The following is a 26,224-nucleotide window of genomic DNA, read 5'->3' as shown; positions in this document are numbered from 1 at the left end:
GTTATAGCTTTTACAGAAGTTTAAATATATATTATATCCTCATTACATAGAGGATTGCATATTGAAGGAGTTTGGAGTCAGATACATAGCATTAAAAACTATTTGATCAAGGGCAAGTCATTTAATTGCTTAGCCTTAGGTTGTTTTATATTTTTAGTATTAATTACAATGATAAAGTACCACTATAGCAATAATTGTACATTCCATGAACATTTATAGAGTGCTTACTATGCCATAATCCACATATTTATTTATTTAGTTGAGTATGTGTATTAGTCATACTTTGTAGATGACAAAATGGAGGCTCAGTGATGGCCAACATTATCCAAATAATAAGCATCAGAGCTGGGCTTTACATCTATGTTTCAAAGTACTGGTACTTCCCATACTGGGAAGTACTGACAATTTTCCAGTGTTGTCATCAGGAACTGAGTCAATGCAGGAAGAGAGTACTTTCTAAACTATAAAGATATGTAAATGTTAGCTATTATTTGTGATATTAAAGACTCTAACCTCTGATGCTAGAGAAACTTTATTATGATATAAGAGAAAATTCAAGTAGAAAAAAAGTCCTGCAAAGCTACCTTTTCAGGATCTTAAATAATGTGCTATTTATAATATGTTGTTTCCCTAGCCAAAGGCCATTTTCAAATTCTTTTCCATTAAACACTAAGGCATTGCCTCTATTGAACCCAAAAGGCTAGATACATATTTCTATCTTGTCTTCATTTCACATGGGGATGGTTGTTAGTTTCCTAGGACTGCTGCAATAAATTACCACGAGCATGCTGGCTTAAAACAACAGAAATTTTTCTTATAAAATTAAACATATTTTTAACATATGAGCTAGCAGTCACACTCTTTGGTATTTACCCAAATTAATTGAAAACATTTGTCTACACAAAAACCTTCACACAGATGTTTATAGCAATTTTATTCATAATTGTCAAAACTTGGAAAGAATCAAGATGTTTCCAGTAGGTGAAAGTGTAAATAAATTATAGTGTATGAAGACAATGGGATATTATTCCACTCTAAGAGAAACTGAGCTCTTAAACCATGACAAGACAGAAAGGAAATTCAAGTGTATAATCTCAGTGAACAAAGTCAATGTGAAAAGATTTTGCAATTGTAATGGTTAATTTTGTGTGTTTATGTTTCTGGGTTTTGGTGTTCCCAAATATTTGATCCAATACTACGTGGAGTGTTTTTGTGAGTGCTTTTGGATAAAATTATCCCTTAAATTGGTGGAGTGGCATCATCTAATCAAGTGAAGGCCTGAATAGAACACAAAGTATGACTCTCTCTAGTTAGTAGGGGAATTTTTTTCTGCTTGACAGCCTTCTGACTAAGGCTAGGCCTATTTTCTGCCTTTGAATTAGAATCTAAACATTTGATATTTTTGGGTCTCTGGCAGGTTGACTCACCCTCAAGATCTTGGACTTTCCAGTATCCACTACTGCGAAAGCCAATTTCTTTTAATAAGTAAATCTCTCTCTCTCTCTCTCTCTCTCTCTCTCTCTCTCTCTCTCTCTGTGTGTGTGTGTGTGTGTGTGTGTGTGTGTGTGTGTGTGTTTGTGCCAAGTAGGCACAGAGACATCCATGAAAACTCCACTGAAGGTGTTGCCTTAGCTGTCTGCTGCACTACTCAGCAGTTCTCAGCCAGGGAAGTGGTCAAATCTAGGGGACATTGGGCCTGTCTAGAGGCATTTTCGATTGTCAAAAATTGCAGGGGTTGGTTGTAAGACATCTAGTATGTAGGGAACAGAATTGTTACACAACATCATGGGCATGCCCCTAATCAAAAACAGCCTCTAGCCTCTAAGAGTAACCATGCTGAGTCTCAGATACCCTGGCCTAGGTCATAATTCTGCACAGGAAAGCACTGGGACTTTTCTAGTTCCTTATTTTATTTCCAGTGCTTTAAGAACAGGGATTGTCTTCTTACTAGGGGTCTCCTACTGTTGATAAAGGGAGGAAAAAACAAAAGAAGGGGATAGGGAAGACACCCAGTATATTCTCAGAAGCAACCTAAAGCCTACAGAGAGGAGATTTATTAATTTGGGTCTGATGGTGGTGCTACACTCACTCTGTCAGAGTTCTACCATCCTACCCAAAGTTCTCTAAGTTCAGCTGTTGATGTCGATCCAGATTAGGCAAGATTCCTCCTAAGCCAAAACTCTATTTAGGTAGTAGTCTTTCCCTCTCCTCTATCCCAAGCATGCACAGTGATTCATTGAGCACTTCACCTGCGCGAGCGTGCGCACACACACCCACCCACCCACCCCCACACACACACACAAATTGCATGCAGAGCCATCATATCTACTGCCCCATGTCAGAGGTTGTTGTCTGAGGCAGTATCTTTCCAGCTGCAGAGAAAATCTGTTGACTTCTGATGCTGCATATTCCAGAGTGGTCTCTGCCATGCTTCACTTTCCCTTCCAAGGTGCCATCAGAGAGAATAAAAGCTCCTGTGAGATGCAGTGTCATGTAAGACTAGACTACTGCCTTTTTCTCTTAACCTGAGAAGTCTGTCCTTGTCACAAACATTGTAAGCTCTCCCCAGGCTGGCATCTCCTGGTGACAGATTGAGGATCAAAGGACAGAGGAGAGACTATTGACAGGCATCTACATTGTCTGCTCAACTGCCCAAGCCTTATGTCACACTGGAAGATACGCCATTTAAACAAGGAGTCCTGCTGCTTGGCAGTCACTCATAATTCTGCTTGTTGTCCATGAAGCATGTCACCTAGAAGACCATAAACACAGGCCCTGGCCTGAAAGAATAGAGAGCAGGCTGTCAAGAGCACCTGCAGAGTCACTTTCTTCCTTTTGGGGAAGCAAACTTCTTGTGTTAGCCAGGGCTTTTACTGTTGGGACTCATGTTTCTTTGACTGTTGGGGGCTGCAAACAGGTCAAGATGGTGCCTGGCAGTTTGCCAGGAGGAGTGGTCTGTGAGGCAACACCACCAAGCCATTAAGTTGATGAGGATTCCTTATTGGCTGACTGCTGTATCTAGATGACGCTAATTGAGTCAAGCTGTGTGTAATCACTTAGGTATATATACTTCTACTGTACTGCAATAAGCGGGCACCTGCTACCTTGGGTGCCTGCTACCTTGAGTTCCCACTACCTTGAGTTCCCGCTCAGTTCTCACTGAGTTTCCCCGCAATAAAGCAGTTCCCGCTTCAACCTTCAAGTTGCTTGTCACCTCCCAGTTATTGTGCTCAGCCGGACTGCGGCATTTGACAATGGGGCTTTGCTTACCCTGAAGGGCATGACTACCTAGGCTGCTTGTGTGTGTTTCTCTGTGTGTGAGGGGGTGCATGTGTGTGTGTGTGTGTTGTGGGCAGGGGAAGGTACTGGAGATTGAACTCAGAAGCATAGTACAGCTGATCTATACATGAAAAATATCCCTAGCCCTTTTTATATTTTATTGTGAGACAGGGTCTCAATAATTTGCACAGGCTGGCCTTGATGCTGAGCAGTGCAGCAGACAGTTCCCTTACACACTTGAATAACAGGCATGTACCAGTGTACCCAGGGCATGCCCTCTTGGGTATATCTAATTCCTAGAGTCAGCCATCTACCCAACTTGTTCACCATATGCAAATTAACCAATCTAGTTCCTACCCCACCAATTCCCTCCCTATTGGGCTTCCAACCTCCCAGGACACTCTCTGCCTGCTGTAATTGTTACCGCTGTTTACCAGTGATGAGTCATTGCTTCCCCAAATGCTGAAGTATAACACCAGAGAAGCATGCCAAAGCAAGTGTAGAGTGGAAAGTGGAAGGCTTTATTAAAGGATAGCAGAAAAGACTTCTCCTCTGGGGAAGAAGGGGACCCAAAAGGCAGAATCCGTGGAAGGGGGAGGTCTTCTCTTTTATATAGCTAAGGTCTTCTTTTAATCTTCTTACATTCCTGTTCTTTTTTCCCCTTTATTCTGCAGTGATAGAATGCAGGTGGGAAAACTAAAAGGTGGAAGATAGGAGGACTGAAGGAGTAATCTAGGCAGAAATAGTCTGGGGTGGTTTTATTAGTACCTCTTTGTTTGCTGGGAGCAACTTCATTAACATTTCCTTAGGATGGGTTCAGGGCCTTGGGCATATTAACATTTTAATTTCCCTAGGTGCTCTTCCAGTTTACTGGACTCCATTCTCGACCAGATGTCTCTGACTCAGTTACACTAGGTGAGGACCCATAGCAACCCCCTAGCAACCACCAATCAGCATGAGACAGGGAAAATACTTGGGATGCCAGATGACCCCCCAGTAGTCTCCCTGGTTGATAACATGTTATATGTTAGAAAATCATGTAATTTAGCAATACATTCCTCATGAATTAAACCAATCAGTTCAAATGAATCCCCCTCTTTTACTAACCAATCACCCCTACCCAACTTGTTCCCGCCAATGAATGTGCTAATCAATGTTAAGAGTTTTGCTGGATTTTCCTGTGGTGTGGAATGATTTGCTGTGTGATATTGTGATGCATAGAGTATCCCCCAAAATCTATAAAATCTCACTGAACAAAGGACCCAGACTCACTCCTTGGGACCACTGTGTTGGAAACGGTTGTGAGTCCCCGCTTGAGCTTGCAATAAAGACTCTTTTGTGATTGCATCAGATTTGGCTCCTGGTGGTCTTTTGGGGTCCCACCATTCCGGCATTACAGCCCCAGTCTGCTAGAATCCACTGCAATGATTGAAACATGCTAATCCTATGTAAACCTGCTTATGTTGCCTGATCTTTTCTGCTTGAAGAAATGCAGTGAAGCCTCTTTCCCATATTCTCCATCACTTTTCACACACTCTATTTATGACCAAACCTGGTGCTTCCCACATGGCTCTGCACTACTGTTTATAGAAAACTGTAGCTCTCTGCGATGGTATACCTGTTTCCGTGAGTCTCCCATATCTGATAAAAACAAACCCAAGGCAGTTTTAGAATAATGCCAAACTTGTAAAGCTTCTCAAAATAGCCAGGGTAAGTACATCCATAGCCTACACTCCTAGGTCTGGGTCCTGGGGGTGCACCCAGCCCTCTTTTTTTCTGTTAGTCTCTCCCCATCTCATTGGTGGAGAACAAAAAATGGATGTCAGAGGTGGGAGAGGAGAAAGGCCACTGCACTTAGGAAGTAGGAAGTGTGCAAGCACCCTTACTGTGGCATACTCTCTCTTATTTCAATATGGGTCACAGAAGAGACCCAGACACAGATAAAAGCCCACAGTAGTAAGGAGTATAGCTAGACTTAAACCCAAAATTCAAATGTTTGTTCTCTTCCCACCTACTCAGTTACTTTCCCAATGAAGTTTTTAGAGCTTTAAAAAAGGCAGGCCATATATTCTGGGTGTTGTTACAATCAGAGTAAACTTTTTAAAAGAAAAAAATAGACTGTCACCACTTTATGACCTCTTCTCCTCCCAATTGGTATTATTATGGCCTGTGACCACAGCTCTGCTACCTCCTGGTCTTCATGCTATGGGGAAATGATTAGGCTGTCCTTCAGGGAGAGAAGGACCTGTAACATTCCAAAGAATTTTCCTGCTACTGTACTACAGCCATTGCTCTCTCTAGTCAAAGCCCCTGGCTTCGTATCAGTTCCTGGTAACTGCAGTAAAATTAGCCTCAGAACAGGAACAATTCAAAGACTCTGATACGAATGACCCAGAGAAGCCAGTGATTGGCTGGAACACACCCTTGGAGCCAGCATAAAAACTCATGCTTGCCCTCCAATGGTCTTAACTGGCAACTGTGGTGATCTGGACACCATGACCAGGATCTTCATATAAGAAAACTGTGGTCCTGCCAATTGTGGTCATAGCACAGTGACATGGCCTTTAGAACTTCTTAAACCACAGATTGGGTTTTGCTTCCATCTCTGAAAGAGAAGTAAAGTTCAAGATGTTTACAGGTTTTTGACTAGTAGTTGTGGATGCTGTTGTTGAGGATCTTAAAGGGGACATTGCAACAAGATTTCCCTGGACTTCTGAGCACTAAGAAACCCTGGTGCCCAGGACTTTGAATTTCAGGGTCTGTCCACCTGGCTGGGACTGACCAATTTTGGATACCTGCCTGCCACAGATGTCAGTGATGTCAACATAAAAATGTTGTTTTATTTTATTTTTTAAGTGTTGAAACAGTTCTTGTTTTGGGGGGAGAGTTGTTACATATTTGTACATATGCACACTATACAAAATATAGCAATATAATTTGGCCAATATCACTCTGGAGCATTTTCTCCTCAGTGCATAGGTAGTCAGCCCCAAGCATGCACCTAAATGGATCATAAAAATTAATATTTTTTTGAGCCACTCTGAATATAATAATGTAGGTGTTGTTTGTGACCTGAGAATCCATATTTCTATTCAGTTCTGTGGTGAAATTGGTGTTAGTCTGGGGCCTACTCTGAATCCCAGGCCCAACCATAGTATGACTTAGGCTGAACTGAATCTTCCTAAATAATGGAGGGCAGATGTGAGTGGTGGGAGCGTGAGGTTCAGGGAATAATTCTATGGTGTGTGCACACTCTGTGTCTTTATTTTTATTTTCCAATAAATGATTTACCTGCAGCCTTGCCTGTCTTAAGTGAAAAGGGCATGTCACATTCTTCAGCAAACTGTCTGTTTTCACAGGAGAAAAGCATGCCTGAAATAATGTCGATAAGAGGAACAAAAGTTACTCTACAGAGAGGAATTTTGTGACTCTTTCCACACACCAGAGAGATTAGTATAATTTCTCCTAACTATAAAATCTGTATGAACTTATGTTTAAGAATCCAATAAGAACCATTAATCAAGGACCAAGGTTACCTAGAGTTACCATGGAAGTGGGAACCTGACACTCTGATGTCATCCAGCTGTCAGTTCAAAGTCAAGTGGTAGGACTGGTTGGAACTCTCTGAAAATTTGGGATCCCCAATAAAATTAAGTTCAGAAAATGCACACTGTCTCTCTTTTCTCTGAGAGGACCCATTATCTCTCTTGAGAGAGTCCCCTTTCCATGTCTATGCCTTCAATGAACTCATACCTATTACTCTGAGTGATATGTCTGAAAACTTTTTTGACCTGATTACAAAAAAATGGGATTTGAAGTGGGGGTCTTCTTGCTATCTGAATTTCCTAGAAGGCACCAGCCCTTTATCACTAAATATTTTTAAAGTTTTCATGAACTACATTGAGCTTACTCCAGCTACTCTGTCAAGATTTTCAGGGACTTTGTTTCCAGTTCTTTCAGGAAAAATCATAGGGCTAAAGCATAAGATAGATATAAACACATGGCTGTCTTTCTCCTCACACTCTAGCAGGTAAGTCCACCTGGAGATAAAGTCAGAACTAGTTCCTGAGCAGCAAAGGCCCTTGGTCCAATCTACAGAATCCAAATGGTCAAAAAGTCAGGATGGGCATAATCTACAGTCTGTGAGGCCTGGTTTAATTTAGATGCCTCCAAAAGATTGATGCAAATTTCCATCACTTTTACACAAATATTTGCATGTGAGGTGTTTCATGCTAGAGATTTACCAACACAAATGGGAAGCCTCTGTGATGGACAACCACCAGGATTTTATAAGAGGATTATTTTGAGCTTGCAGTCTCTGGCACAGGGAGCTCTGATAGATGCTTGGCCCCATAAGACCACTGCTAGTTCAACCAAAGAGAAATGAGAAGTGTTCTTATATCTTGCTTTCCATCCTGTTAAACCTAATGAAACCACAAGTACATTTGACCAATCAGAAGTGATCCCTGCTCTGACACCACATCAACTGGAATCCATTATCTGGCTATACCTGTTTTACTCACTCAAGAAATATACCTCAGTTGATGTGGTTCTTAATATGAATCATAAATCTAGTAAAGAATGATTTGACTGAAACTAGAAACAAATTATTGGTTAAAAATATATGCCCACTGAAAAGCATGTATATATAATACAGAAAAAAAGCAAGCATTTTAGAGTTGATGTGTTCATTGGACACAGTAGGCACTGTGACTGTATTCCATGGAAATCTTTTATTTTGAAGTTCTAAGAAAAATAAATATATAAAATCTGCCTTGGAGTATATTCATCTTCACAATATTCCAGGAGCAAAAATGTCACTTTTAACCTTATTTTCATAACAATGTACCCATGAAGACAGAAGCAACTCTTTAGGACTCTCAAATTTGGGCTCCAACTCATAGCCAGAATTAAGTCATCCCAAGGCTTCTATGAACTTAATCTTCCCCACATTTTTATATTGGTAATTAGAGCTGTACATAATGCTGTGATTTGTTTTTACATATTCTACATATGCACACTATACACAATACACTGACCACAGGGTTTTACAATTAATGGTGAATATTCAAAAGTGAACTCTTTACTACTTGCTCCTCCTCTAGTATTGTAAGAACACTCAAGGTCATCAGACCATGCTGCCAGCTATGGCCACAATTCTCTGTCTCTTTCTCTGACTCTCTTCCTTCTGCTTATGTTCTTCAGCAGAATCCCACAAGGGAGTCCATTCATCAGCACTGCTTAAGGCCATATTTTGGCATGATGCTTGTTAACACTAATATGAAACTAAAGCCCTGGTCCCCTTCCTTGTTAGGGCTTCTACCTGCACTAGCCAGAAAAATCCTAGGGGAGTGTGGGCCTTATCTACCATGACCAAGAGTCTGTGCCAACATTAAGCACAGCACCTTGACCAATGTGCCCAGAAGGGATGGCTGCATTAATTTAATCTCAATATTCCAGAGGGTACTGATGCCAATTTGTGACTCCTAGAGACACATGACAAACCATAGCTTGGAAGATCATGAGAACATTGGTAACAGTGTCAGCTTGGCTTAGCTAGAAAACTGACCTTTAGAGAAATGGCCCATCCCTCTCAACAAGATCTGAGGACCAGGCCTGGTTCACATTCACCTACACTTCATTGAGAAAGGTGTGGCTTTTGGCCTCAAAATTTTTCATTTATTTTCTGCTCTCTGACTCTCTTTCCTCTTCTCACCTCATAGCCATTGTTCTTATTATCATGGGCAGGACAATGTGTACTGGGCATCCCTGGACTCATGGACATGTGCCTTAAGCCTTCCAGCCAATTGTTCAAGAGAAATATTGTTCTCACTTTATAAATGGAGCAAAACTGGTCCCCAAAGTATCATGGATGCTGTTGCTGAGAAGCAAAAGTCAAAAACACCAAAAAGCAACAACCTAGCAATTAGAGAAATGCAAATTAAAACTATACTAAGATTTTATCTCACTCCAATCATAATGGCAATTATCAAGAATACAAGTAATAGCAAATTTGGGGAGGATGTATGGGAAAAAAACACATTGTTGGTGGAACTGCAAATTGTGTAATCTCTCTGGAATACATTATAGAGAGCCCTCAGAAAAACCACATTTTTTAGTAATAAAACCACATTTTTAACCAATCGTATCACTCCCCAGCATATATCCAAAATACTTAATATTAGCATCCTACAGTGACACATCAATGTTTATAGCAGCACAATTCATAATAGCTAAGCTATGGAACAAACCTAGATGCCCATCAACAGCTGAATGAAGAAAGAAATTGACACACACACACACACACACACATCAATGGAATATTGCTCAACCATAAAGAAGAATGACTATATGACATTTGCCAGTAATGTGTGGATATGGAGACTATCATGTTAAGTAAAATAAGCTAATCCCAAAAAACTGAAGGTGGCATGTTATTGCTGATATGTGAGGGGTAAAGCAAAATAATATGAGAAAGAAAAAAGAAAATGTTAGTAGATTATCCAAAGAAATGTTAAAAGATGAGAGCAGAGATAGGAATAGAAAAGACAGTAACGTGAATCTTACATAAGTTAGATTGTATGCATATGAATATACATAAGAAAATTCCCCCATCATGCCCACTCAAAAAATGGGATTCCTAATTAGAAATAATTATGAATTATAATTAGAAAAATTTATGTTTGCGTAATTTTATCAAAATGGATTTTATGTCATGTATAATTAAGATCTTCTCAAATAAATAAATAAATAAATAATGAATAGTAACATGAAACCAAATTGATGGTATCATAGCTTAATGATGAAATGTCTTTAGGTACATTCCAAAATTTTCTGAATCTCTCCCCCAGTGGAGTATGCTGAGGGTGTTCAGACCTGAGAGAAAGTTAGAAATTCAGGATGCTGCACCGAGGAGAAGAAGGAACCCCATCCCTTCCACATTCATCTTCAGATGAAGAGATGCAAGGGAGAAGGCAATCTCAAGCTCCCCCCGCCAACATTTAACTATGGCAGAGAGGCACAGAGTGCATTTTAGTGAATCAGTGAGTATATATTTATTTGTTGGTAAGTCTATGAGTAATTTATTGAATTAGGTCTGCAATCAGCTTTCGTAGATTCACAATGAAAGCCGAAGTATTTTTTCCTTGAAGAGATAGACCCTTGAGCTTTTCTTAAAAAAAAAAAGTCTTCTTTATATTATTTAACTTTTTGCACCACTGGTATTTGGGGGGCAAGATACATAGGCCTTTTGAATGAGATCTGCTGTTTGCATCAAGACATGTAGGCAGGGGTGGGCAGTTAGTAATGCTGTTTTTCTTTTTTTTTTTAAATTTCTTGTAAAGTGCAGAGTGCCAAGTTACAATTAAGAATGCACACCTGGGCAGGGCTTTGTGACTTTTTTAGGAAAGCAGGTGAACACCCATAGCCAGGGATCCTGGTGAGGAGCAGAATCCAGGGAAAGTGCTCAAGTTGGCCTTAGTCTATGCAAGGCTACAATAATGTGGCAACTACAGGTATTTCTCTCAAAAAATGGCTAGCCAGGGAGCAAGGGAGCCCAGAGGAATCTGAGTTTTACACAGGTTTGTGCTCTCTGACATCTCTTCTGAACTGATCCTTTTAGTATTACTCCAGACAGAATTCAGGCTCAAAATATAGATTAAACTCAGTTGAAGGAAAATCAGACTTTAATGTTGCCAACCAGGTTTGAGTCTTCTCCAAACCACCTACAAAAACTTCTGAGAGCCTCCACCAAAGGAGGCAGAGATGTGTTGACTACTTCACAAGAGAATGAAAGGCCATTTCTGTTCATATAATTCTGCAAAGATAGAGATAACATCTCAGCACATTGAAGAATGATTTGGGAAGGTCTTATTATTGTAGAAGGCCCACATAATGAAAATTTGAAGAATCAACCTCAATTTCTTAGCATTAGAACCAAAAAAAAACTCTGGTAACCAGGTACACACATTACGGAGATAGTACATTATTCAGCTCATTTAAAGGGAGATGCACAAAATAAAAAGACATTTTTGTGATGAATTCAAACCTTTCAAGGTTATAGACACAAAAATGTCCAGAGCATGTTCACATATTGGCTCAGCCCTCACACAAAATCCTTATAACGATGGTCCAGAGGGATGATTCCCAAAGTCTGATCCCTGAGCACACTAGAACTTTACTTTTATGCATAAGCAAATTTGAGGTACACCAAAGAGACAGAGTTGATGCAATATCATTGGGTGGTGAAGTCTATATTCCTTACCAGGGTATAAGCTTGTCAACAACCTAGGGACTCTTAGCTCATATAGCTTAGGAACTTCTATTGCATTAAGGCTAAAGGGGGATTATTCTAACCCATTTTTTTTTATTTCCTGCTTCTGATGCCATGGTTATCTTTTACAGGTACTTATTAGCCACTGCAAGCCTTTATGGTTAAATGTCAGTAAGCAGAGCTGCTGTTAGGAAGCAGGATATATCACAGCCTTTCAGCTTTTAAACCGCTGAATTTCCATTTACCTCTACAACAGAAAGCTATTTCTGAAGAATTTCCTCACATGAAAGAAGAGTAAACAATAGTCTCTCATGTCAAATGGACCTCCTGGGATATCTTCTCTATTCTGTCTTTTTTAAATGGGGGAAGAAATCACATTTCTCCTGATGGATATCTTCTATATTAAGAACAATCCAGACTTGGAGGAGCTTCAAATGAATTTTATACAGTTCTGTCCTGGGCAGTTCTCAGCTCTCACTTATGTTGTTGAGAGATCATTTGATATCTAGAAGCCTGTGTTTTCTCATATCTACAATTGTATGCTTTCGGGGGACACAATTGAACAATGGCTCCAGGGAAGGTATTAATTAAGTAGGTGCCTGGCCTCCACAGCTGACAAAATGCCTTGAAGTTACTGTGAAGGTACTGATTAACTATTATCATACATCCCACATAAATTTTCTTTTAAGAAGCTTATGACTTTGTCACCATGAACACTCACGTCATTCACATGTCCAAATACAATATGTCACACATTCCTTGTCTGAAATTCAGATTCAAATTCTCTGATGATTTATGTTACTTCCAATAATTATATATCCATACTTGGCATTTTTGCTATATGCCCTTAATAATACAATTTTCTGCTGCTTGCCTTTAAAACATAGGACTTGGTGGTTTTTTATAGTCCTCTAGATCATCCTGTGTCTATAATTGATAAACCTTTAGTAAACTTGCCACATTTTCAATATCAACGTATATATTGATGTATAAATGGTGTGTGTGATGGATTCTAGCTGGTGTTTGCCCTTGATTTTCTTAGGGGCCAGGCTATATGGGCAATGACCGAACAGACTTCATTTTACTATGAGACTCAATATCATGTAGAAATGCTTCTCCCATGGGAAAGCCCCACCTCTGTACCCATTAATAACATATTTGGCAACACAAAATAGCAATTCTTATACAATGTAAAATTGGTCTCTTTTCTTTTCATTATTCTTGGGCAATGTAACTTGTCAGAGATTAATTGTGTAGACATTAGTAACTATTCTCTAACTTGAACTCAACTAGTGTCATTTTGACCCACTTTCCTTATGTTTGCTTGCTGCTATGCCAATTGGCAAGTCCTGTGGGAAATACCAATGTACCCATTGCATTGTGCTGTCAAATACCCACTTTGGCTTCTGTACATGCTTGCTTACATTGGCTAAACTCCCAAACATCCCTTTCCTGGTTTTTTTTTTTTTTTTTTTTTTTTTGGATTAAATATAAGGCCAGCTGAAGACAGGCATGTCACACTGACTATCTTGTTCTTTGGAGAGAAAAGTGATTGTCACTGCTAAGTACTAAAGGCTTAATTGGAATGGCAATGTGTAATGTGAGAGTTATTTGGGAGATCTTGGTATAATAATGTAAACTGAACCAGGATTCCAAGGATCTGGAAATAAGAGGCCCACAATGACTGAGATATATGAAATAGTTCAGTTCATATTATACTAGGTATTTCATTGGACTGGATTTTATATACTTATATCACAAATTCTGCTATTTTGAATAACTGTCACTTTCAAAATATGAAGACAATAAGGAATGTTTCAAGTTTCTTGTTATCTGGTGGAAGTGTTTTGCCTTTGCAATCAGACACAGCTTAGAAATTATGAGTCCCAGCCCACTTGCTTATTTAGTTGTTGGACTTTTTCCACAAACAGAAATAGATTTTACATCTCAGCCACTAGGTTTGAGGCCAAATTCCAAATAAGAAATTTGCCTTTAATGTATATAAACTATAGATTCAAGGCTGTGGACAGAAAATAGGTTATGTGTACCCAAGCCCCTGGAAACCCATCTTCCTTTTTTTTCCTGATAACTACAATTGGAAAGAGACTTTGACCAGCACCAAGTGAGAAGACCTTTCTGTGGAGCTCCCTGCTCTCATTCAGGGCATTGTCTCTACTGCTCTTGGGCCGGAGGAGAAATCCTAGTAAGGAATTTTATCCCTCCACTTGAGCACATAAAACGATAGACTAGGGGCTTACCTCTTTGACATAAGGTAACCCACAGTTCTCATATTTGGAAGTTGGCTGCTGTGCTCAGATATTCTGGAGAGTTTTATATTTGAGAGTGTCATTTAAAAAATACATACAATTCACTACTAATTCTTATTCACATAAAGGTAATGTTATAAACATATTGGTTTATGTGATTGAAATTAATTTCAACTGTTTCCTTTCACTTTTTAATGTGAATTCCAGAAAATTTTAAATTACTCTTGTGCCTTATGCTTTTTTTTTTTTTATTTGTTGCTTTAGGTGGTTGCTTCTCAGCTCAAAGTTCTATCTGTCTCTCCAAAAGACCAGAGAACAAGAAAGTTAAATATATATTTTACAGTAATTTTTATTTAAAAAAATTATGAATAATATACAAGCATATATAATTCATAAACTGAAATGACCTTATATGCATGGCTAAATGCATATATTTAGCTGACTGGGCTAGATCCACTTCTGGGAGGAAATCTTGCAGCATCCTGAGGCTCTAAGGTGCATTTCCTACATCTCAAAAGATTAAAAAAAACAAAAATAAAAACCAAAACCTGCCACCCTAAATCTGCCATAATTCTGGCCTCATTCTTGCCTGAAGTGGATATCATCCCCTATGGCTCAAAAAGAAGGCTCACTGGGCTCAGGCTGGGGGGCGGGGACTGACTGAAGCCCTTCCCAATCAGAAGCCCTTACTGAAAATCCTGAGAGCAGCCAGTGAGGAGGGGACCGGCTTCCACACTTGGTTTCCAGAACTTTTTTCTGGAGTCCGCTATCCCGCTGTCTTTGCCTCCCTCTGGGCCCAGGATTCCGGGTTACTCTGCTGTGCCGATGCTGAAGCCCATCAGGGAGCAGGTCTGGCTGCTGATCACCAGGAAATGATGAGTGTTCTGTGGCATCTGGAGCCTGGGAAGGGAGGCTGGAGGAGGGAGACCCCTCAGGCGGGACTGGCTGTGGAGGAACTGGAGCTGGCTGACCCAGACTCCAGAAACTCTCTGGAGTTTGCATGCCTACGCCCTACTCAGGACAAGTTGCCCTCATTCCCACTGGCCAGCCCGGTGTGGAGCATGTTGGTGGCTAAGATTCTTGGCAGCCTCCCCATCCCCTTGTGGCAGCCTAAGCCTCTGCTCAAGTCCTATCTTTCAGGTGGGTGCAGCATTCCAGAGTCTTCCTGGGCTGTTGTGATTGACACATGGACTGAGTCTCAGAATCAAATCTCCAAATGTGGTTTTCCTGCAGGAGAAGAGCGGTGCTGTATAGGGTCCTTGGTTATTTATAAGCTAGATACTTTTAAGTTTTACCATCTTTTTTTTTTTTTTTTTTTTGTATTGGAGGTTTTAACTTAAGGGTGTTTTACCACTGATCCATATCTTTGGTACTTTTTATTTATACCAGTGTGTTACATTAGGTCACTGGCAGGTTACCGAGTTAGCAACATTTTGCAGCTTGTTACCTACTAATTTGCAATGTGCAATGTTAGTTGCTTTGCACAGCTCTCAAGAAAGTCCATTGTTTAAAGTTACTGTTATGTGGGCAGGTTCTGGAGCAGCAGAGTTTGGTGAAACATTGTGGTTGTCTAAGAAGAGAGTTTCTTTATTCCAAGGAACTGAGTGTCTGAGATTATAGTTGAGGCTGATAAGACACTAGCACAGATCCTCATGGAGGACTGGCTATCACAGCAGCTATTATCTTGCACCTTTGTAGAGAAACTTTCCCAGGCACTGAACATGTCCCAGCCATGAAGTCATAAGAGGCCCCATCTCAGACACTGCTCTCCCATTCTCTGTCACCCCTTTCCACAATCAGAGAAAACTTGCTGCTCTTTACATTTCCCATTTCCACAGTCAGAACCCTTACAAGTTTTCAATATTACTTTCTTTTTTTCCCCTTTCTTTCTTTTTATTTATTTATTTATTTTTTTGGTACTGGAAGTTGAACAATAGAAGAATGGTTTACCACTGAGCTGAATTCCTTTTACTACTTATTTATTTATTTTGAGTCAGAGTGCAGCTAAGTTGCTGAGATTGGCCTTTTTATTGTTTAATGTATATTGGCATTCCTATTGCAATTAAATATATCATTTTTACATATACATGGGTTCACCTATGGATTTTGTTTAAATTGTGATTCCTTGATTATTGTAATAGTAAAGTTTCATAATATATTTCTGTCAGGTGATGAAAACTCCTTTTTCTCTTACAATTGAGAAGTTTCTTGGCTATATTTACATATATTTAACACTGTATATGGATTTTAGAACTGTATGCTTTGGTGTTTTTTGTTTTTTCACTTAATGTAAAGCATGTTGAGCTGGGGTTGTAGCTCAGTGCTAGAGTTAAATCCTCAGCACCACATAAAAATAAAATAAAGATATTATGTATGTATGTGTGTGTGTTATAAAGTAAATCATGCTTCTTTATTAATTATTAATTATAGTTATACATACTATTCAGGTTCATTTAGTTATAATTGTAAAAGCATAGAATATAATTGCTACAATAAAGTACCTAGTACTTTCCTTTTCCCTCTCCTTCTATTTTACCCTTTCTTCTATTTATTTAGAATTTTAAAATTTATTGCTGTATGGATACACATAAAGGTAAAATTCACTGTTATATATTCATTTATTTACATAGAAATTTTGATGGAAAAAATTGTAAGTTAATTTGGGAGAAAATTATCATTTTTGTAATGAATTTTATCATCTACACATGGGCTGTCTAATTGAGTCTTTCATGTGCTTCTCATAATTTTATTTTCTTACAAATTATATATATATATATATATATATATATATATATATATATATATATATATATATATATCTTGTGTACATGGGAAACACCATATATATATGGCACCTATATAAAATTTAAATATTTTTTAAACTAGCTATTCTGTGACCAAATTTTCCCACAATTTATTATTTATCACTTCCAAAAGGTACATTTCTTTTTTAAATTTATATATGAAAGTGGAATACATTATTATTTTTATTATACTTGTAGAGCATCATTTTTCATATCTATGGTTGTATACAAAGTATATTCACACCAATTTTTTTCTTCATACATGTACTTTGGATAATAATGATCATTATGTTCCACCATTATTTCTAACCCCACCCCTCCTCCCTTCTTCTCCCACCCCTCTGCCCTCTCAAGAGTTTATCTATTACTCCCATGCTCCCTCTCTCCCTATCGCACTATGAATCAGCCTTCTTATATCAAAGAAAACATTTGGCATTTTGTTATTTGGGATGGGCTAACTTCACTTAGCATTATCTTCTCTAACTTCATCCATTTACCTGCAAATGTCATGATTTTATTCTTTTTTATTGCAGAGTAATATCTCAATGTGTATACATGCCACATTTGTATTTTATTGATTCATCTATTGAAGGGCATCTAGGTTGGTTCCACAGTTTAGCTATTGTGAATTGTGCTTCTGTAAACATTGATGTGGCTGTGTCCCTGTAGTATGCTGTTTTTAAGTCCTTTGGGTATAGCCGAGGAGAGGGACAGCTGGGTCAAATGTTGGTGCCATTCCCAATTTTCCAAGAAACCTCCATACTGCTTTCCATATTGACTGCACCAGTTTGCAGTCTCATCAGAAGTTTATGAGTGTACCCTTTTCTTCACACCCTCACAAACACCGATTATTGTTTGTTTTCATAATAGCTGCCATTCTGATTGGAGTGAGATAAAATCTTACAGTTTTTTATTTGCATTTCTCTAATTGCTGGCGATGATGAACACTTTTTTTCTATATTTGTTGATTGATTGTATATTATCATCTCAAATGTTTCTGTTCAGGTCCTTGGCCCATGTATTGATGGGGTCATTTTCTTTATTGGTGTTTAGCTTTTTGCATTCTTTATATACCCTAGAGATTAGTGCTCTATTTGATTTGTGAGGGGTAATAATTTGCTCCCAAGATGTAGGCTCTGTACCTCACAGATTATTATTATATTTTTTTTGCTGAGAAGAGTTTTTTTTTGTTTTGTTTTTGTGTTTTTAGTTTGAGTCCATCTCATTTGTTAATTCTTGATTTTAATTATTGTGCCAAAGAGATCTTATTTAGGAGGTCGAGGCCTAATCTCATGTGATGGATATTAGAACCTACTTTTTCTTCTATTAGACACAGCATCTCTGGTTGTATTCATAAGTCCTTGATGCATTTTGAGTTGAGTTTTGTGCATGATGAGAGAGAGGGATTTAATTTTACTTTGTTGCATATGGATTTCCAGTTATTCCAGCACAATTTGTTGAAGAGGATGTCTTATCTCTAATGCATGTTTTTGGCACCTTTGTCTAATATAAGTTTATTGTAATTTTGTGGGTTAGTCTCTGTGTCCTCTATTCTGTACTATTGACTACCAGTCGGTTTTGGTGTCAATAAGATACATTCTCTTGAACCAACACCCTGCATTTTAAGTGTTTGGATGAGTACTGGTGTATTCCTCTGTGTTTTCATGGTTAGATTTCCTGTAATTTCAGTATGTCTATGTTTCTGTCAGGGAGTATTATATATCTTCATTAGCCAAAGAGTTTCCAACAATAGATAATAATAACCTCAACTGCTTCTTAAGTATATGAGAATAATTTTTTCCTACTTTCATCATTTCATTTTATATTTCTCTAATTTTTAAAAATTTCTGGACTTATAGGAGCTTACACCGAGCACGGAGCGGCCGAGTTCCGGCTCCCGGAACTTCCCTGGACCGGGGCTAGGAGCCCGCGGAAACTGCTTCTCGGTCCGGGTCCTGCTGAGGGCTGGTCAGGACTCACCCGTTGCTTTGGTTGCCCGGCAAGGGGAACGAAATGCTGCCATTCGCATAGGATACCAACATGGCAGAGATCTGATGTCAGCAGAAAGCGGCGGAGGAGAGAACTTCATCAATACCAGCGGTGACATAAGCAGTTGGTCTCCTGGTAGGGGGGGTGAGGCACAGTCACCAGAGTCTCCTCAATTTGTCGTCGAGCCAGAGGGGAGGAGCCGGGCCGCCGCCAGCGCCCGGAGCAGGCCCAGTGGCTCGCCAGCGTGGTGACCGCGTGACCCCAATTGGAGAGGGGGCGGAGCGGAGCCGCCACCCACACCCACAAGGTGGGCAGACCCGCGACCCAGTGGTACATGGGCATGGTAGGAGGAGCAGGGCAGAGCCGCCGTTCGCACTTGCAAGGTAAACAGACCTGTGACAGCCTGGCGGGTCAGGCCCAGTGGCCTGCCAGTGTGGTACACACGTCACCCCAACTGGAGTAGGGGCAGAGCAGATCCTTCTCCCATGCCCGGATCAGGCTCTGCCGGTGTGGTGGCCACGTGACCCCAATTGGAGTGGGGGCGGAGCGGAACCGCCACCCGTGCCCGCAGGGTGAGCAGACCAGTGATCAACCTGCAGATCAGGCCCAGGGGTCCGCAGGCGTGGTAGGAGGGGCAGGGCAGATCCGCCGCCCGCGCCTCCAAGGTAGGCAGACCTACAACAGACCGGCGGATCAGGCCCTGGAGCCTGCCGGCGTGGTACAAACACCACCCTAATTGGAGTAGTGGCAGAGCAGAGTCGCCGCCCGTGCCAGGAACAGGCCCAGCGTCCTGCAGGCGGGGTAGTCACGACACCCCAATTGGAGTAGGGTCAGAGCAGAGCCTCCACCCGTGCCCGAAAGGTGGGCAGATCTGCGACCGACCAGCGGGACAGGCCCAGTGGCCTGCCGGTACGACAGACACGTCACCCCATTTGCAGTAGGGGCAGGGTAGAGCCGCCGCCCGCGCCTGCAGGGTAGGCAAACCTGCAACCGACCGGCGGATAAGGCCCGGTGGCCTGCCGGCGTGGTACACTCGTCACCCCAATTGGAGTAGGGGTAGAACAGAGCCGCCGCCAGCTCCCAGAACAGACCCAGTGACCTGCCGGCGTGGTAGCCACGACACCCCAATTGGAATAAGGAGAGAGCAGAGATGCCGCCCGCACCTGCAGGAAAGATACGCAAGCAGTATGAAAAGACAAGGAAAGAAAGGACCACAAGCAATGCAGGTCAACGCAACTTTAGAAGAGGTAACAGCTGCAGCAGATGGAATGTCAGATAAAGAATTCAGGATATACATGCTTCAGATGATCTGGAGTATCAAGGAAGACATTAAACAGCAAAATCAGACAATGAAAGATCACTTCGACAACGAATTACGCAAACAAATCCAGGAAGCAAAGGATCAACTATACAGGGAGATAGAGGTTATAAAAAACAAACAATCAGAAATCCTAGAAATGCAGGAAGCAATAAACCAACTTAAAAACTCAATGGAGAATACTACCAGCAGAGTAGAACACTTAGAAGATAGAACATCAGACAATGAAGACAAAGTATTTCAACTGGAAAAGAACATAGACAGCTCAGCAAGACTGTTAAGAAACCATGAGCAGAACATCCAAGAAATATGGGATAACATTAAGAGACCAAACTTAAGAGTCATTGGGATACAGGAAGGTACAGAGCTCCAAACCAAAGGAATGAGAAGTCTATTCAATGAAATAATACAAGAAAACTTCCCAGACTTGAAGAATGAGACAGAATCCCAAATCCTAGAAGCCTACAGGACGCCGAATGTGCAAAATCATAAGAGATCCACACCTAGACACATTATAATGAAGATGCCCAACATACAGAATAAGGAGAGAATTTTAAAAGCTACAAGAGAAAGGAAGCAGATTACATTTAGGGGTTAGCCAATCAGGATAACAGCTGATCTTTCAACACAGACTCTGAAAGCTAGAAGATCCTGGAATAACATATTTCAAACACTGAAAGAAAATGGGTTCCAACCAAGAATTGTGTATCCAGCGAAATTAAGCTTCAGGATGGAGGATGAAATTAAAACCTTCCACGATAAACAAAAGTTTAAAGAATTCGCAGCTAGAAAACCATCTCTTCAAAACATCCTCGCCAAAGCAGTACAGGAAGAGGAAATGGAAAATAACAATGAAAACCAACAGTGGGAGGTAGGACAGTAAAGGGGGGGGGGGAATAATCAAAGAGGAAAACAAACCATGTTTAGTAACAGAAATAAACAAATATGGCTGGAAGAACAACCCATATCTCAATAATAACCCTAAATGTTAATGGCTTAAACTCACCAATTAAGAGACACAGGCTAGTAGAATGGATCACAAAACAAGACCCAACAATATGCTGCCTACAGGAGACGCACTTGATAGGAAAAGACTTACATAGGCTGAAGGTGAAAGGTTGGGAAAAATCATATCACTCATATGGACTTCGGAAACAAGCAGGAGTGTCCATACTCATATCAAATAAAATAGATTTCAAGCCAAAGTTAATCAAAAGAGATAAAGAGGGACACTACATACTGCTTAAGGGAACCATACACCAACAAGACATAACAATCATAAATATTTATGCCCCAAACAATGGTGCAGCTATGTTCGTCAAACAAACTCTTCTCAAGTTCAAGAGTCTAATAGACCACCATACCATAATCATGGGAGACTTCAACACACCTCTCTCGCCACTGGACAGATCTTCCAAACAAAAGTTGAATAAGGAAACTATAGAACTCAATAACACTATTAATAACCTAGACCTAATGGACATATATAGAATATACCACCCAACATCAAGCAGTTACACTTTTTTCTCAGCAGCACATGGATCCTTCTCAAAAATAGATCATATATTATGTCACAGGGCAACTCTTAGACAATATAAAGGAGTAGAGATAATACCATGCATCTTATCTGATCATAATGGAATGAAACTGAAAATCAACGATAAAAGAAGGAAGGAAAAAGCATACCTCACTTGGAGAATGAACAATAGGTTACTGAATGATCAATGGGTTATAGAAGACATCAAGAAGGAAATTAAAAAATTCTTAGAGATAAATGAAAACACAGACACAACATATCGGAATCTATGGGACACATTGAAAGCAGTTCTAAGAGGAAAATTCATTGCTTGGAGTTCATTCCTTAAAAAAAGAAAAAACCAACAAATAAATGATCTCATACTTCATCTCAAAATCCTTGAAAAAGAAGAGCAAAACAACAGCAAAAGAAGTAGAAGGCAAGAAATTATTAAAATCAGAGCTGAAATTAATGAAATCGAAACAAAAGAAACAATTGAAAAAATTGACAAAACTAAAAGTTGGTTCTTTGAAAAAATAAACAAAATCGACAGACCCTTAGCCATGCTAGCAAAGAGAAGAAGAGAGAGAACTCAAATTACTAACATACGGGATGAAAAAGGCAATATCACAACACACACTTCAGAAATACAGAAGATAATCAAAAATTATTTTGAATCCTTATACTCCAATAAATTAGAAGATAGTGAAGGCATCGATAAATTTCTTAAGTCATATGATCTGCCCAGATTGAGTCAGGAGGATATAGACAACCTAAACAGACCAATATCAATTGAGGAAATAGAAGAAACCATCAAAAGACTACCAACTAAGAAAAGCCCAGGACCGGATGGGTAAACAGCAGAGTTTTACAAAACCTTTAAAGAGGAACTAATACCAATACTTTTCAAGCTACTTCAGGAAATAGAAAAAGAGGGAGAACTTCCAAATTCATTCTACGAGGACAACATCACCCTGATACCTAAACCAGACAAAGACACTTCAAAGAAAGAAAACTACAGACCAATATCTCTAATGAACCTAGATGCAAAAATCCTCAATAAAATTCTGGCGAATCGGATACAAAAACATATCAAAAAAATTGTGCACCATGATCAAGTAGGATTCATCCCTGGGATGCAAGGCTGGTTTAATATACGGAAATCAATAAATGTTATTCACCACATCAATAGACTTAAAAATAAGAACCATATGATCATCTCGATAGATGCGGAAAAAGCATTCGACAAAGTACAGCATCCCTTTATGTTCAAAACTCTAGAAAAACTAGGGATAACAGGAACATACCTCAATATTGTAAAAGCAATCTATGCTAAGCCTCAGGCTAGCGTCATTCTGAATGGAGAAAAACTGAAGGCATTCCCTCTAAAATCTGGAACAAGACAGGGATGCCCTCTCTCACCACTTCTGTTCAACATAGTTCTCGAAACACTGGCCAGAGCAATTAGACAAACGAAAGAAATTAAAGGCATCAAAATAGGAAAAGAAGAACTTAAATTATCACTATTTGCAGATGACATGATTCTATACCTAGCAGACCCAAAAGGGTCTACAAAGAAACTATTAGAGCTAATAAATGAATTCAGCAAAGTGGCAGGATATAAAATCAACACGCATAAATCAAAGGCATTCCTGTATATCAGCGACAAATCCTCTGAAATGGAAATGAGGACAACCACTCCATTCACAATATCTTCAAAAAAAATATAATACTTGGGAATCAACCTAACAAAAGAGGTGAAAGACCTATACAATGAAAACTACAGAACCCTAAAGAGAGAAATAGAAGAAGATCTTAGAAGATGGAAAAATATACCCTGTTCATGGATAGGCAGAACTACCATCATCAAAATGGCGATATTACCAAAAGTTCTCTATAGGTTTAATGCAATGCCAATCAAAATCCCAACGGCATTTCTTGTAGAAATAGAGAAAGCAATCATGAAATTCATATGGAAAAATAAACGACCCAGAATAGCAAAAACAATGCTAAGCAGGAAGTGTGAATCAGGCGGTATAGCGATGCCAGACTTGAAACTATACTACAGAGCAATAGTAACAAAAACAGCATGGTACTGGTACCAAAACAGGCGGGTGGACCAATGGTACAGAATAGAGGACACAGAAACCAATCCACAAAACTACAACTATCTTATATTTGATAAAGGTGCTAAAAGCATGCAATGGAGGAAGGATAGCATCTTCAACAAATGGTGCTGTAAAAACTGGAAATCCATATGCAACAAAATGAAACTGAATCCCTTTCTCTCGCCATGCACAAAAGTTAATTCAAAATGGATCAAGGAGCTTGATATCAAATCAGAGACACGCCGTCTGATAGAAGAAAAAGTTGGCTATGATCTACATACTGTGGGGTCGGGCTCCAAATTCCTCAATAGGACACCCATAGCACAAAAGTTAATAACTAGAATCAACAAATGGGACTTACTCAAACTAAAAAGTTTTTCTCAGCAAAAGAAACAATAAGAGAGGTAAATAGAGAGCCTACATCCTGGGAACAAATCTTTACTCCTCACACTTCAGATAGAGCCCTAATATCCAGAGTATACAAAGAACTCAAAAAATTAAACAATAAGAGAACAAACAACCCAATCAACAAATGGGCCAAGGACCTGAACAGACACTTCTCAGAGGAGGACATACAATCAATCAACAAGTACATGAAAAAATGCTCACCATCTCTAGCAGTCAGAGAAATGCAAATCAAAACCACCCTAAGATACCATCTCACTCCAGAAAGATTGGGAGCCATTATGAAGTCAAACAACAAGTGCTGGCGAGGATGTGGGGAAAAGGGTACACTTGTACATTGCTGGTGGGACTGCAAATTGGTTCAGCCAATTTGGAAAGCAGTATGGAGATTTCTTGCAAAGCTGGGAATGGAGCCACCATTTGACCCAGCTATTCCCCTTCTCCGTCTATTCCCTAAAGACCTAAAAAGAGCATGCTACAGGGACACTGCTAAATCGATGTTCATAGCAGCACAATTCACAATAGCAAGACTGTGGAACCAACCTAGATGCCCTTCAATAGATGAATGAATTAAAAAAAAATGTGGCATTTATACACAATGGAGTATTACTCTGCATTAAAAAAATGACAAACTCATAGAATTTACAGGGAAATGGATGGCATTAGAGCAGATTATGCTAAGTGAAGCTAGTCAATCCCTAAAAAACAAATGCCAAATGTCTTCTTTGATATAAGGAGAGTAACTAAGAACAGAGTAGGGTCGAAGAGCATGAGAAGAAGATTAACATTAAACCGGGATGAGAGGTGGGAGGGAAAGGGTGAGAGAAGGGAAATTGCATGGAAATGGAAGGAGACCCTCAGAGTTATACAAAAGTACATACAAGAGGAAGTGATGGGAAAGGGAAAAATAATACAAGGGGGACAAATGAATGTCAGTAGAGGGGACAGAGAGAGAAGAGGGGAGGGGAGGGGAGGGGAGGGGGGATAGTAGAGGATAGGAAAGGCAGCAGAACACAACAGACACTAGTATGGCAATATGTAAATCAATGGATGTGTAACTGATGTGATTCTGCAATCTGTATATGGGGTAAATATGGGAGCTCATAACCCACTTGAATCAAAGTGTGAAATATTATATATCAAGAACTATGTAATGTTTTGAACAACCAACAATAAAAAATTAAAAAAAAATAATTAAAACAATTATTCAAAAATACAAGTAAAAACTTAAAAACACAATACTATACCCTTGCTTCTTTTAGGAAAAAAAAATTCTTGGTGAAAAGAAACCATAGACATCATTCCTGAGAGTTGCAGCAGTGCATGAAATTCTAAGTAGATTTTTCAGATCAAGAGTTAAGAGATGTCAGTCTCTTTGTGTTGCCATGACAGAACACCAAAGACCGAGTGATTTACAAACAGTAAAAATATTTTTTTCACAGTTCTGGAAACTACAAATTCCAGAAGCACAGAATAGACATGTTCAGTTGAGGTCTCTGCCCCCATAGCTTAATCACCTTCTAATTCTTTCATACTGGTAAAAAAGTTTCAACCTGTGGATTTTATGTTACAATGAATAAATTTAGATCATAGCAAGAGGTAGAACATTAATATAAGACTTTAACTTACATGTGACACAATTTGAATTTTATTTGTGTCCATTCTATTAATTAACCTATACATTCCTAGCAAAATATTGAGAAATGCTGGGTCAGCATAAATCATATTGAACATTTTTTTTTGCTTTCTTGTTGTTTTCAATTTTATTTGTCCACTTTTCTCATCTTGAAATTTTCTACAATTGCAATTTAAAAATGAAATTTCCTCATATTTTAAACACCTTTATAACTGACTAAGAATATTAGCTACTAATATCTGTGCAAATTGTGAAGGGAATGTCATATTTCTAAGAATATAGTATGAGTTCATTGTTTGAACATATTTTATTGTTTGCATTATTTTAATTGATAACTACCACATAATGAATCTTCAGCAATTTAAATAATATCTTCTAGCTCTATCTCAGGTATGTACATCTTTCAATCCTTTTGTGAAAATCTATTAAGGACTTTTATAGTCCAGGATTTTCATGTCTTGCCACTTGGGATTCAATTCTCACAAACTTTCACCAATCATATAGTAACCAAAATATTTTATTATAGAATCAATATCTTTCATTGACTTTTATTTAATGTTATGGGCACTAACTAATACAGCTTAATATTAAGGTAAAACCTACCTCATTTAATATCAGCATTAAACTTAT

This window comes from Marmota flaviventris, chromosome 17 (genome assembly GCF_047511675.1).
Source record: "Marmota flaviventris isolate mMarFla1 chromosome 17, mMarFla1.hap1, whole genome shotgun sequence".
Lineage (NCBI taxonomy): Eukaryota > Metazoa > Chordata > Mammalia > Rodentia > Sciuridae > Marmota > Marmota flaviventris.
Note: the sequence above shows the minus strand (reverse complement) of the source record.